The sequence below is a fragment of the Ischnura elegans genome, chromosome 6 (genome assembly GCF_921293095.1).
Source record: "Ischnura elegans chromosome 6, ioIscEleg1.1, whole genome shotgun sequence".
NCBI lineage: Eukaryota > Metazoa > Arthropoda > Insecta > Odonata > Coenagrionidae > Ischnura > Ischnura elegans.
In genome coordinates this window covers 76,652,733-76,665,047 of record NC_060251.1, presented here as the reverse complement: position 1 = coordinate 76,665,047, position 12,315 = coordinate 76,652,733, and the positions used below count along the sequence as shown (strand labels likewise).

Sequence of the window (12,315 nt, the reverse complement as noted above, 5' to 3'; positions counted from 1 at the left end):
TAAACTGCACCATTCTTATATGATAACCCTCTATTACATTCATAAGTACAATTATGCATCATAACTTCTTTTTTCCTGTTAAAGCCAAGTTTGCCCTATTCCGCATTTATTATAAGTTATTGCTTCAGATGTCCTTATTTCTTTAACGAAATAGAGAATCTTGCATTAAACTCTAGAGTTATCCACGCTTATTTTGAATACCCAATAATTTGTCCTTGAAACGACTCGAGAAGACAAAGTAGGTATATTAAATGAAGATCATGTTTATGTGTGAATTTGAAACATAAATTGCAATAAGGTCTATTCCGAGCGCTTAGTCTACGGTAGTATTGGAGAAATTGATTTCTCTGCGTCATAATTTATTTCATTCCTGCAGTGAAATTGATTCAACGTATGTTTGAGTTCCCATGCTTTCCCTACCTGTCTTGTTGGTATGGAAATTGCTCTCGCATTGTAGATCGGGTTTAGTCGTTTCTCTCTTTCGAAGCTCAGATTACGACTCCCAACATTAGAAATTGTAAAGTAGACGCTGGTATCCTTTGCAGCAGTCATGTGTGAGGATGCCATGACACTTAAAATTAACCTGTGAATAAACAAAGAGACGCTGAAGATTGCTTTAATCGGATGCGATATGTTTTGTGATACTTATCCATATATTACTTAACCCACTTCCGACCACTCCCCCGCACAAATGTTTGGGGTGAACGAAACGAGATACGTCAAAAGGAATTGGATCGACCCCCTTTTAAAATGGTCAGAAAGCCTGGGAAAAATGTCAAAATTTTCTATTTTCTATCTATGACAGTTTTGCAAACTGACTCTATGCCTCTAAGTTTTGGGAGCATTTGGGGGTCAAAAAATCGATTTTCAATAATGTCATTTTAGTATCTAGACCGCGTGATATGTCGAGAAACAAATTTTCAGACCAAGTGGAGCACTTTTAATTTTAGCCAATTTGTGCAAATTCACTATTTCGTGAATTATTATCCCAGCAACGGAGGGTTGTACGGTATTGCGTTATATGCAGGATCTGGGAAGGAAACACCCCTCCCAACGAGCACAAGTGAGTCTAAGAATTACAATTTTATATTCGTTGCGTGATTGTCAACTGGTCAAACCTGTGAAAAATGCATTATTTCACAAGAATACAGCCAAAATATGAGACTTGAGGGACTATTAGGTTAGTAGTAGAGTATCCAAATCACCGTAATGACTTAATAAAAAATCTCAGCAATTCAGCTGACGGCCATAATAAAACCTGAGATTCATTGAAACTGAGATTCAATCATAGGCGGACTCGGGGAGGGGCACGGGGTCACGTGGCCCTCTAGACTCTAAAAAAATAAACAAGATTTTTAATACGCTTATAATTACGATTGTTTTGTGTATTACTGAGCCTCAGTCATTTAGGTTTATATTATTAACTTTCATATTAAAATGAGATAATATTTCATGCAGTAATTGTCGTGTGTTTTTTTTAAATCTCAAATATGAGAAGATCGTTCGCCTATCAGACCCTTCTCCCCCCCCTCTCCCCCCAGAATAAAATTAGCGATCCGCCTTTGGATTCAATAATATGTCCATGATTTATTTCCTAGGTCCTGATTACTGATATTGTTATGAATAAATATTATTCAACTCAAGATAAGGATCCGGAATCATACCGATTGTTAAAAAATCAATTTAGGAACAAGAGTGTTCTCCAATGGACTTATTACTAATTTCTGCATCACCCCCCTTCAATGTATCAGATGTGTAATTAACCGATAGGGTAATAATTATAATCTGCTGCTTAGCATTAAAGGAAACCAAATCTAAAACTACCTACATCTACATACTACCTATAATCCACATCAATAAGTGTGTGGCGGGAGATACTGTTGATCTGCACGAGAATACAAGAAAGTACAGGGTATCACTGTGAGACTTTTGGTTTCCTAAGATCGACTTATGCTCTATCAAACTCCTACATTCTTCATGGAAAAATTAGTAATCTAACCTATCCGTTCGGCAAAGTGATATATGATGAGATCTAATCAAAATAGCTCCTGTTAACATTTTTGAATAGCAGGATGTTGAAAAAGAACGCATATTTGCAAATACAATACAGCTTCATTCGGCAAAATATCGAAGTCACGCGTGCCTCAAACACTCCATCACAATATGAATGAAGTTACGCGACAATTAAGACAGCACACGAACTCATCTCTCTGCGCGCATGAGACAAATATCGGCAGGAGAAAACACTCAAACTGTCCACCATAAAAACCAACAGGGGGGTGGTGGGAAATGAGGGAGGTTTGGTCGTGAATCATTGAGGAGGATAAAAATTTTATTGCATAAACGTAACGACCATAATTTGTTGCAGTGAAATATTCATCATGGCAGCAGTCTTTTCCGTGTGGTAAGAGGGTGATGGAATCCTCGGCCCTCTCCCTTATAAGCGAGGGAGGGAGAAGGAGAGCGCTTATGCGAACATGTATCTTTCTCTTCCTACCTCGACTGTGCATCATCCCACACCCCCCTCCCTCCAACCCTCTTGGATATCCACCGCTAACCCCCTCCACCTCCATGTCTTCCTCCCGCGACGCATCTTACTGCCGGCGAGCTCCCCCTTAAAGCCCAGAAGCAACTCTCTTTATGGAAGGTGCGGGAGGAAGGGAGTGCTTATGGTGTGGGGAGTCTGCGAGGTTGACGAGGAGTCGTTGGTAGCAGTGGGGGGATTGATTGTGTAGCGGAGTGGGGTTGAAACCGCGTGCCGTCTAAGAAGACGGATTCGCCATCGGTTCCTCGACCAGTGAGAATGTCGAATTTCTTCGATCTCAGTGATTTTAGCACTTTTCATCCTAGGTGTGGTATGGTATTTGAAGGAGGCGACCTATTTCTGAAGTCATTTGCGCCATGAGGTTAGGGTAGGGAGGGAATGGTAGAGATAAACCTGGCCTCAGCCATAGCATTATCTTTACAAAAGACTTGAAACTTTGTACAAAAGATACAATACGTCAGGTAAGGGACCGATCAAACGGTCGAAATACGTTTATTTGAGATCACCTTTTTAAAATTTCATGAAAACTAATTAATTCATGTAATGAATCATGAATAGAGTGTTTTTTGTCAGTAAGCATAGAAGGAATAGTCAGCATTAAGGATGAGGGCCAGAGTTTTAAGCTCTTATTGCATGAAAATTAAAACGTATGTCTACTGATATCTTCATTGAAAAAGAGTATTATTTCACGTTCCTTTCAATAAATTGCAATCATTCAGACCCCAAGAAAATTAAACATGGTGAAATTCCGCCTTTTTTATCTAAACAGCTATACTGTAACTGTTAAGCAGTTAGAATGGTTTAATTGAGCTCAGTAGGTAATGAAATCCTACCTTATTTTGTATAACTGTATATGCATGTCTCACTGGATGCTAACATTTGTAATATGAAACCGCGTGCCATATAAGAAGACAGATTCGAAGTCGGTACCTTGACCAGTAAGAATGTCGAATTTCTTCAATCTCAGTGATCCTAACTTTTTTCCAGTCTAGATGTGGTATAGTATTTGGAGGATGTTACCTACAGCTGAGATCATTTGCGCCTTGAGGGCTTGGTAGGAAGGTTAAGGGTAGAGAAAAACCTGGCGTCAGCAATACCCTGATAGCCTTTATATAAATTGGGACTCCTGTTGTAATATTTTATTTTTAATTTTATTATTTTCCACATCAACGAAACAGCACTATTTGGCCTATACATCGGGGTTTTCGTACCATTAACAATTAAATGTGCATAAACATACATGCCCTGGAGAGGGGCAACCTATCCAGGCAGGACTTGAACTGGCGACCTTCAGTTTGCCACGCCCATTAACTACGCCGCCATCGACTTTACCCCGCCACCACCTAGGCCGGGAAATTATTTATAATTAATTATAATAAATAAAGATATGGGAAAACTCGCTTTTCAGTAGAAAAATGTAGTGATGTTATATAAGAGTACTGATGAACTAATACAGGTTTATCGTAAAAGAATGGTGCAGTTTTGTGCATGGTTTAAATTAAAACAATTATTTGCATTTTATGCTTTTTATTTTTCGTTATTTAATTTTCCGTCTCAAACTGTATTTCTTAATAATTAATAAATTTCCATTTGTGCATCCTAAGTCACTCAACAAGAATCTACTTCTAACGAAAGGTTCCAACGGGACCACGATTTAACACGTATCCAACGTACGGAGTGCTGTACTTGAAGAACTCTCCCCAAAGTATTCAACCTGGGATCGGGCGGTCTCTGAAAAATCTCCTCCAACGACGGGATTTCAGTGAGGAACTTCAGGGTTGGAAGCTAGCAATCGAGCAACCACACTAACCCGATATCCTTTTGTCTCGGATTCGCGAATAGAATCAAATGCTAAATTCCTGTTTCTCCTAACAATTTTTAACACTGCTTTCACTTATGTGGTATCCTTCGATAAAGAGCTACGCGCAATGAAGAAACACAGAGTGGACAATATATAATTTTTAGTTATACAATAAAATCTACCCAAATGCAAGTATGGCGTCAAGAATGAGATACTTCCTTAACTATTGATTAAGGCGCTTCCTTAAGAGATCGTATTTTTTTTTTACTTCCCCCCCCCCCCCTCCAAAACTTTTTATCAATGTTGCTGCATTCATACAATTGCGTACTCCAGTATCTCCAGTATTTGATAAAGAGTAAATTTTAAGGTAATAGTCAGTAGATTGTAATTTTTCAGATAGGAATTGAAATACTACCTAAATTTGTTTAAATGTATTTGTATGCATCAGTGTATGCTAACATGTATACTATGGTCGATGCATCGTGTCTTAAGACCCCTAATGTATGAATATACGAAGTGATAGTTGTTTTACAGTGATGAAATGCAAATTAGATGAAGTTTCAAACGAAACGCTCATCACACTGTTATCATTTAGTAACGAAACGCACGCGTTGGTTAGGATAGAAATTTTTTTAGATCGCTATGACCTAATTATAGGCGTGCGAGTTCCTACTTACACGTAATTTTTCGAACTTGGGGTTCAACGTAGTTCTTTTCCCTTGGCTGTGTCACTGACTTTCAGTAAGTTGTCTTAAGGCTAACATCGGGATTTAAATCCGGAACTCTTCGATCAGTGAAGAAGCACCAGACCACCACGCTCACTTAATATATCTTATTCTATATAAAATATAAACTACGACGTCAACGTCATTCATTAAAGTGTGGAAATTACCACTTGTAATTAAATATCTTATCATGGAGTAGCAGGCCACCCGACGTTGCTCGGGAAGTATAGTACCTTGACAAGTGGGAACTTCGAACTTGGAATTCATGGTCACATAGCTGGCTCTATGTTTTCTCTTTGAGCTTGTCATTATGTGTCCACATGGCAGGATTTCCTGCTGCAGAAGCGGTATAACGTGATATAACAAACGGACGATTAAATTTCCCAAATGACACATTGAACGCAATCAAAAGTACTACCATCGCATAAGGGAGCATAAGATGCACCTATGTACCAACTTTGGTTGCAATATGTGCCGCCATTTGGAAATGCATAGTGGACAAACAAACAGACACCCTCTTTTATGTAAATAAAATCATTAATACATCGCATTTGCAACAAGTCAAGTCTGAAAAGATTTCATAAAATCTCATGCTGTATTTCACTTTTATTTTTACATCACCGGACAAATTCGTGAGCAGTTATTCCTGCCGCTACCTCTTGGCCCTTTCCATCAGCCTGGGCGAAATTTATGAATACCTCTTGACCTCCACGTATTTTCATTCATATCTCCCCCCTCGCGTAATCCATTCCCTCCATCCTCGTGGACCAGGATGCATCTTTCTCTTAACCTACCCCCGCCCCCCACATCCCCTGCCATGCACCAATTTCACCGTCCCGCTCCCCCGAAAACTGCCGCCACGCGCGATAGCGACCGTCCCCAAGCCGTCTCCATCCTTCCCCCTCGTCCCATAAAGCGATTCTCCCTGCTATCCCATTCAAACTTGCAATTTTTCCTCTCAGCCATCGCTCTAGGGACCCACACACACTCTCATACTCCAGATTAAAGCGACCTCCCCGGGACAGTTTTGAAGTGAGGAGACGCGGGCGGGTAACCCTGATGAGCGCCCGCGCGCTATCTGCACAACCTGTTGTTACAGTTTAATCACAGCGTTTTCGAATTAAGCTCAGCTGGGAGAGCATCCTGCAATTGAAATCCATATCTTTTGCGGGGGTAGGGGGCTCTCTAATATGCGATATGGGGGAACCGTATTTATGTTGCGTATCAAATTTGGGCGTCCAATTCGGGGTTGCTTCGCTAGTTTGTGGGTGTTTCGGAGAGGGGAGGAAAATAATGCTCAGATCTTTGTTCGGGCGAGCATAATCATCTCAACCGAACTATGACAGTCGGGGGAAATTTTAGGATATAAGTGAAATCATTATTCAATTACGGTAATATTATTTCTATAAAATTTTTATGGCTAGATTAATAATATCTCGCATTTTTTCAGAACTAGTCTGCGAAGTACATCTTCGTTTTCGGCGCGAAAATATTTGCACCGTCATGTGACTAAAATTAAAATGCTTTCTGAAATTGAATTAATCTGTGGCATTTTTCAAAATCATTGTACATATATTATCTTTAGCATCATAACTTAACATATTATTTGAATTTGAGATTGTAGTCAACTAATTATGCTAATGTAGTGCTATAGCATGTATAACATATCGTTGAGAGTGAAATGCAGGAAGGAATTATGGATGAAGGTATTACCCCTTGGACAAGCCGTAAATGCAGCGAATGTTGATTTTGTGATATCACTCAATGTGAGTAGGTATATGATTATTGCGAAACTATTCCTGAGTTCTACTGGAAAGGGTGTAGAGAAGTACGATAGCTGATAGTGCTTATTACCACTTCACAGAATTATTTAATTTTGACATCTATTATACATAAACTTGTTTGAAAATAATTGTTAGTTTACATTGCTATCCTAAATTATTTACGACTAATTTCTTGTTGCATTACAACATTTTAACCTGCAAAATGCACATATATAAGTGCATTACTCCTCAAAATGATACATTTAGCCCAAATATGGGCAATCCTTTCTAGGAAATGGGGTTTGCATGTAGATTCCTTGTTTTAAAGTATACTTAAAGATTAAAGATCCAATGATATCCTCAAAAGGTTTGCAGTAATATTTATCGTTAGTTGTTTGATTTTTGATCCCCTATGGCAAAAACTTTGGCATAATACAAGGAAATAGCTCTTCAACGTCTAATAGTTATGCTAAAAAATGTATGTTTAATGAAGTGCTTTGTTACATCAAAGAATACAAATAAGTGAGACTTACAATTTTTTGTTTTATTATCTAGCGTTCCGATGGGTTTACTTAAATGTTGTTTAAAAATGTCAGACTTCAGTTAGACTTTCATACCTATACATTTATCAACATAACTCCCCAGAACTTACCCATAACTTTTGTCACTACAGTATATGAATTTACAATGATAATCTTTCTTGAATAGTCCATTGGAAAATCACGAGACAAAATACTTCAAAGAGAGTGGTTTAATTTGCTTTCTTATACCTTTCATAGTAGGTCGGTTAAAATACTCCTACCCCTATATTTTTTGTTTTTGTAAAGAGTTCTTCCCGCTTCGTAGCGAGGATATGTTAACTTTATTTTCGCCTGGGATTATGTGGTGGAATTCCAAGGTGACGCGTTGTCAAGCAAGGGGATTGCTCAGTCTCCCCTCTCTCCCACCATACCTCAAGGTTTTTAAAGACTCTCGCTAGTCTTTCTCTCCTTCCACGTTCTGTCTCTTACATATCTTGCATTTCCCTTTTAGGTGCTGCTCCGTGGACGGCCAGGGGAGGAGGAGGTTGGGAGAGCTTCGGCTGCAAGGCGCTAGGTGGCGGCGTCGTCGGCGCCTTCCTGCACCTTCCTCTTTTATTCACCCATTTTTGACCCCTCTTTTACCCTCCCCCCCTCCCACCTCTCTCTTATACCCCCTCCCCCGCTTCTAATCCCCCACCCTAAGCGTCATCCCTGTCTGGGCCTGGGCAGTGTTTCGGTATGTTGTCAGATTTTCACGACGTTTCAAAGTATCGCGATATTGAATATTGACTGTATCGATATATCATTTATCGTGATTTTTGGAATATTTTGTTTGTGTAGCACGCTGAGTATATTGTCTCTGCGATACACTCAAAATGTTGTATCGCGATGTTCAGTCTGGGATGTCACCCAGATTTTTCTGATCTCAACTTTTGGATCGTCAACCCGTCCTCACACTGCTTTTATCACAGTAAACACAAGAGCGTTCAAATTGGCTACGCATAAACAGAAAGCTGTACCAACATTTAAATTTGGAGCATCCAGCAAAATGGCCAAATGTTAATGAAATTTCGAGAAAACTTTTAAGGTTTGGATGACACTCTTAAAATTAAATGCTATAATGCATTGGAATTTCACTGATTTTCATGTCTGTGGCTCAGATAACATGATAACATATCAACAACTTTACCAAAATTTATCCAGGAAAACATTTTGTTTCAAAGCCTGATGCATTTTCTTGAAAAGAGATTTGACTTTAACAAAAATCGAAATTTTATCCGAAATAAACTCCTGGCTTCAATCAAATCTGTCCATTAAATTAGGTGATCATCAGTTTTTGCGCTCACAGGAACATGGGAGGTGAATTGACCATATTATGACTGTGGGGGTTTTCCATCCTGATCTCATGCGCAGAAACCAATGATTTGCTTTGATGACGCTATTTCCTATCCTTAATCTGAGGTTTCAACCACGATAGGAGTAAAAGTATTCTAGGAGGTGGATGACGCCCGTGTATTCAGATAGGAGCTCCAGTACTGAGGCGGATGGATTGGTAGACGCATACCTTCTGACCTGATGGGAAATTTTGAAACTGAAAAATTGGTTACTATCGATCGATTTCCTCAACAAAGACAACATCAGTATCTGGTTGAATATCTCCTCTTACCCATGTGTCCGTCTGCTTAATGGAACTCCTACCTGGGTACTCGAGTGACTTCGTGAAGACTTGAACAGGTGCTTAATTTCTAAATTTTGTACCGGAACACGTACCCGTACTTTTAATCCACGAATGATTTCCAAATATATCAGGCTCCCCTCATTCCAACCCCCTAATGCCACCAATATTTTTTAAACTTGTAATAAAAATTACAAGGAGGAATCATGCTCTACCAAATATAAAAAAGATACTATGGCTTTTTAATTCTGTTGGCGCGGCGCCAAATTATAGAACCAACGTTTCCCTGAGAGGTACCGGTTAGCACTTCCGGCGTGCCCCGGCTGAAATTAAGCACTAATAAAATCCGTAGAATCTATCGTGATGGAGTGGAATTTTTCCATGCTTAAATAAAGCCTTGCAATTTTCCAGGATTGTCAAATTTATTACCTCCTAGGTTGCAATGTTACTTTACCTTGAAGATGATGTAGTAACATTGAAACATATATCGTAATTAATTGCATAATCGTTGTTAGGCAAGTATTTATTTCAATGTGGGAAAATTCCACTCCATCATCCAATTTTTCCATACTGAGACAAATACTTACAATTTTCAGCGATTATAAACTGTTTTATAAAAATCATTGCGACCTAGATTACAATTTTTTTCAATTATTACGAATATGAAATTATTGCAACCTAGGTTTCAAGGTTACTACATCATCTTAAAGGTTCAGTGCTATTGAACCTTAGGTCGTAATAGATTTAATAATCGTGGAAAATTGCAAAAATTTATTTTAATAAATAAAGCACTGTTCTCGAACACTTGCACTCTAGGATGTGTAGAGTCACACTCCTAAACCAGAACCGAAGAACACCCTGCCTTCCTTTGCGCCAACTGAAAAATCCACTCATTTCCCCCTTCCCTTGGTCCACCATCACCTCCTACCAGCGATACCCCTTTGCCGTACACCTCTCCCTCTGCTCGGACACCACCATCGTTGCTCCCGCTGCTTCGCATCGGATAACATCTCGGACATCGGCCTCCCTTTCCACGGCTAACACTCAGCATCTACAAGAGTTATTTTTCTCGTCACGGAATGAAAAATGTTTCAAGTGTAGATGGGTCGAGAAGCAAGAAGGGGGTGGAGAGTTTAAAAAAAAATATTTTTTTTTCCTTCCATCTCCAGTGTTTTGTTTTGTAACTTTAAAAGGTGCAATGGAGAAATGAAGGAGAGAAAAAATGTATAAACTCTCTGTTCAGTTAAAAGAAAAGAAAAACGTGTGTGCGTGTTTTCATTTATTTGTTTTTCTTTTGGCAATGCTGACTCAGTATATGTGAACATGAGTTTTGGTGGTGAAAAAAATGGAAACTTGTGAGACTTTTTAGATGGACATGTGATGCTGTCGTGGAAAACCTTAACGGAAGCAATGCTTAAGCGAAATATTAAAAAAAAGAACTACTGTCCCGATATTAAAATTGTGAAACCTGAATTAAATGTTGTTGCGATCGAGATGAAAAGATGTTGTAGTAAATAAAGTGTTTTCTAAGTTTGCCCTAAAATTGAACTCGAATTTTATTTCCTGTTTGCTTTGTTTTTCAGGTTCTTGAAACCTTGGGCTTGTGTATGCATACTTAAAAATGGACTTAAGCACCAAAGGAAGAATTAAATGCAAAAATTTAATTTGAATTGTCTAGTATTGGAACTTGGATCTATCTCTTGCCATTTAGTTCACTACCAGGCACACTACAAAGCTTTCTTCGAAGAAAATTTCTAGGAGGTCTGCATCTGGGTCTCTTCATAAATAAGGGTAAGGTGTTGAAAGTTGTTATATTTCTACAAACCGTCACGATTTCTCATTCCAGCGCTTTGTTTTGCGAAATGTCACGTGAGGTGTGGGTAGGTCAAGAAAAATACTGTAGAGAGGAATTAATCTTCTTCCTTCAGGAACATCAGTTCGTGTACCCCTATAAAAACTTCAGCGCAACTAATATTGAGATGGGAAAGAAACAGGGCCAAGTAAATGGGTCTTAAGGTTCCTTTAATATAATCGCACGACGGTAGCTTGGCCTTAACTTAGCTTATTAATAACAAGTCCAAAAGTACTATCAAAATTCAATGAGTCAATAGGCAAAACTATACTTGCCGTTATTTTATTTTAGAATTCACATCATCATCATTAGTCAACAATCCTAAGATTGGTTTGACGCAGCTCTCCATTTCTCTCTCCTATCCGCTAATCTTTTCATAGCTACATATTTCTTCTCTTTTACATCCTTTATAACTTGTCCTATATAACTCATTCGGGGCCGTCCCTTGCCCTTTTTCCCTTCCACTTGTCCTTCAACGATTGTCTTCATCAAACCATCGTGCCTCAAAATGTGGCCAACTAAGTTTTACCTTCTTCTGCTTAATGTTTTTAGGAGGCTTCTCTTTTCTCCCACTCTTCTTAGCACTTTCTCGTTACTCACACGGTCAATCCATTTTATCTTCATCATTCTTCGGTAGCACCACATTTCGAAGAATTCACATGTAAAACTAAAATGCATGATAATGACAAATAAGGTAAATAAAACGTTGAAGTAGAAAGTAAATATGTTTGGTGCATGTATGATGTCGTCTTACGACGGTTCAAGGGGATCGTAGCAAGGCACCTGGAGAATCGTTTGTTCATGGTTATGACTCAAAATACGCAATGAGAAATGTTAGAAATTTTCGATGTTATGATTTTTCTGTCGTATGCCTAGCAGGCATATTACGTCTGGACACATCAGTTCAAATATTGCGCCCAATATAAGGTTAAATCCTCAATCCAATTCTTCTTTCGCGAGTATTATGTCTCACAGCTGAGAGTGTTCGCACTTTGGACCTGAGGTCTGTGTTTCCCCTTGTAGCTCTTGCCCTTGCTTTGCTCATGCACTGTCCAATTCACTTCCACGTGTAATTGAAAATTCCACGCCGATATGCCCACCCCGCCCCCCAAGCTTAGGGTTTCGGAATTTCCGATTATCACTCGCGCGTCAGCTTCGGCGAGGTGAGTAACGCATAATCTCTTTACAAGACATGTCCTTGACCGACGCGAGGGTCAAACATTATATCGAAATTGGTTGAAAATGGGGCAATGATATACCAAATTCTCCACCTAGCGCAGGGTTTCGGAAATAGTCAGTCACGCGTTCGTGCGATGTGGGAGAGCATGTTAGATTCGTCGCCGTTTTCATTGAAGGACAGTATGCTTGAGACACTCTTCTTCAATATTTTCATTTCATCAAAAAGAGAAATGGCAAAGTTTCCGCACATTTAT

General features: G+C 39.1%; 1 protein-coding gene across 1 annotated transcript in view; it reads left to right on the top strand.

Moving 5' to 3' along the window:
• LOC124161021 (POU domain, class 3, transcription factor 3) overlaps positions 1 to 10,578 on the top strand; it is a 495,257-nt gene extending 484,679 nt beyond the window's left edge. Inside the window, exon 4 of the transcript XR_006865301.1 lies at positions 7,867 to 10,578. The gene's annotated coding sequence lies outside the window, so the exon portion shown is untranslated. The remainder of the gene's footprint in view (positions 1 to 7,866) is intronic.
• The last annotated feature ends 1,737 nt before the right edge of the window (positions 10,579 to 12,315 follow it).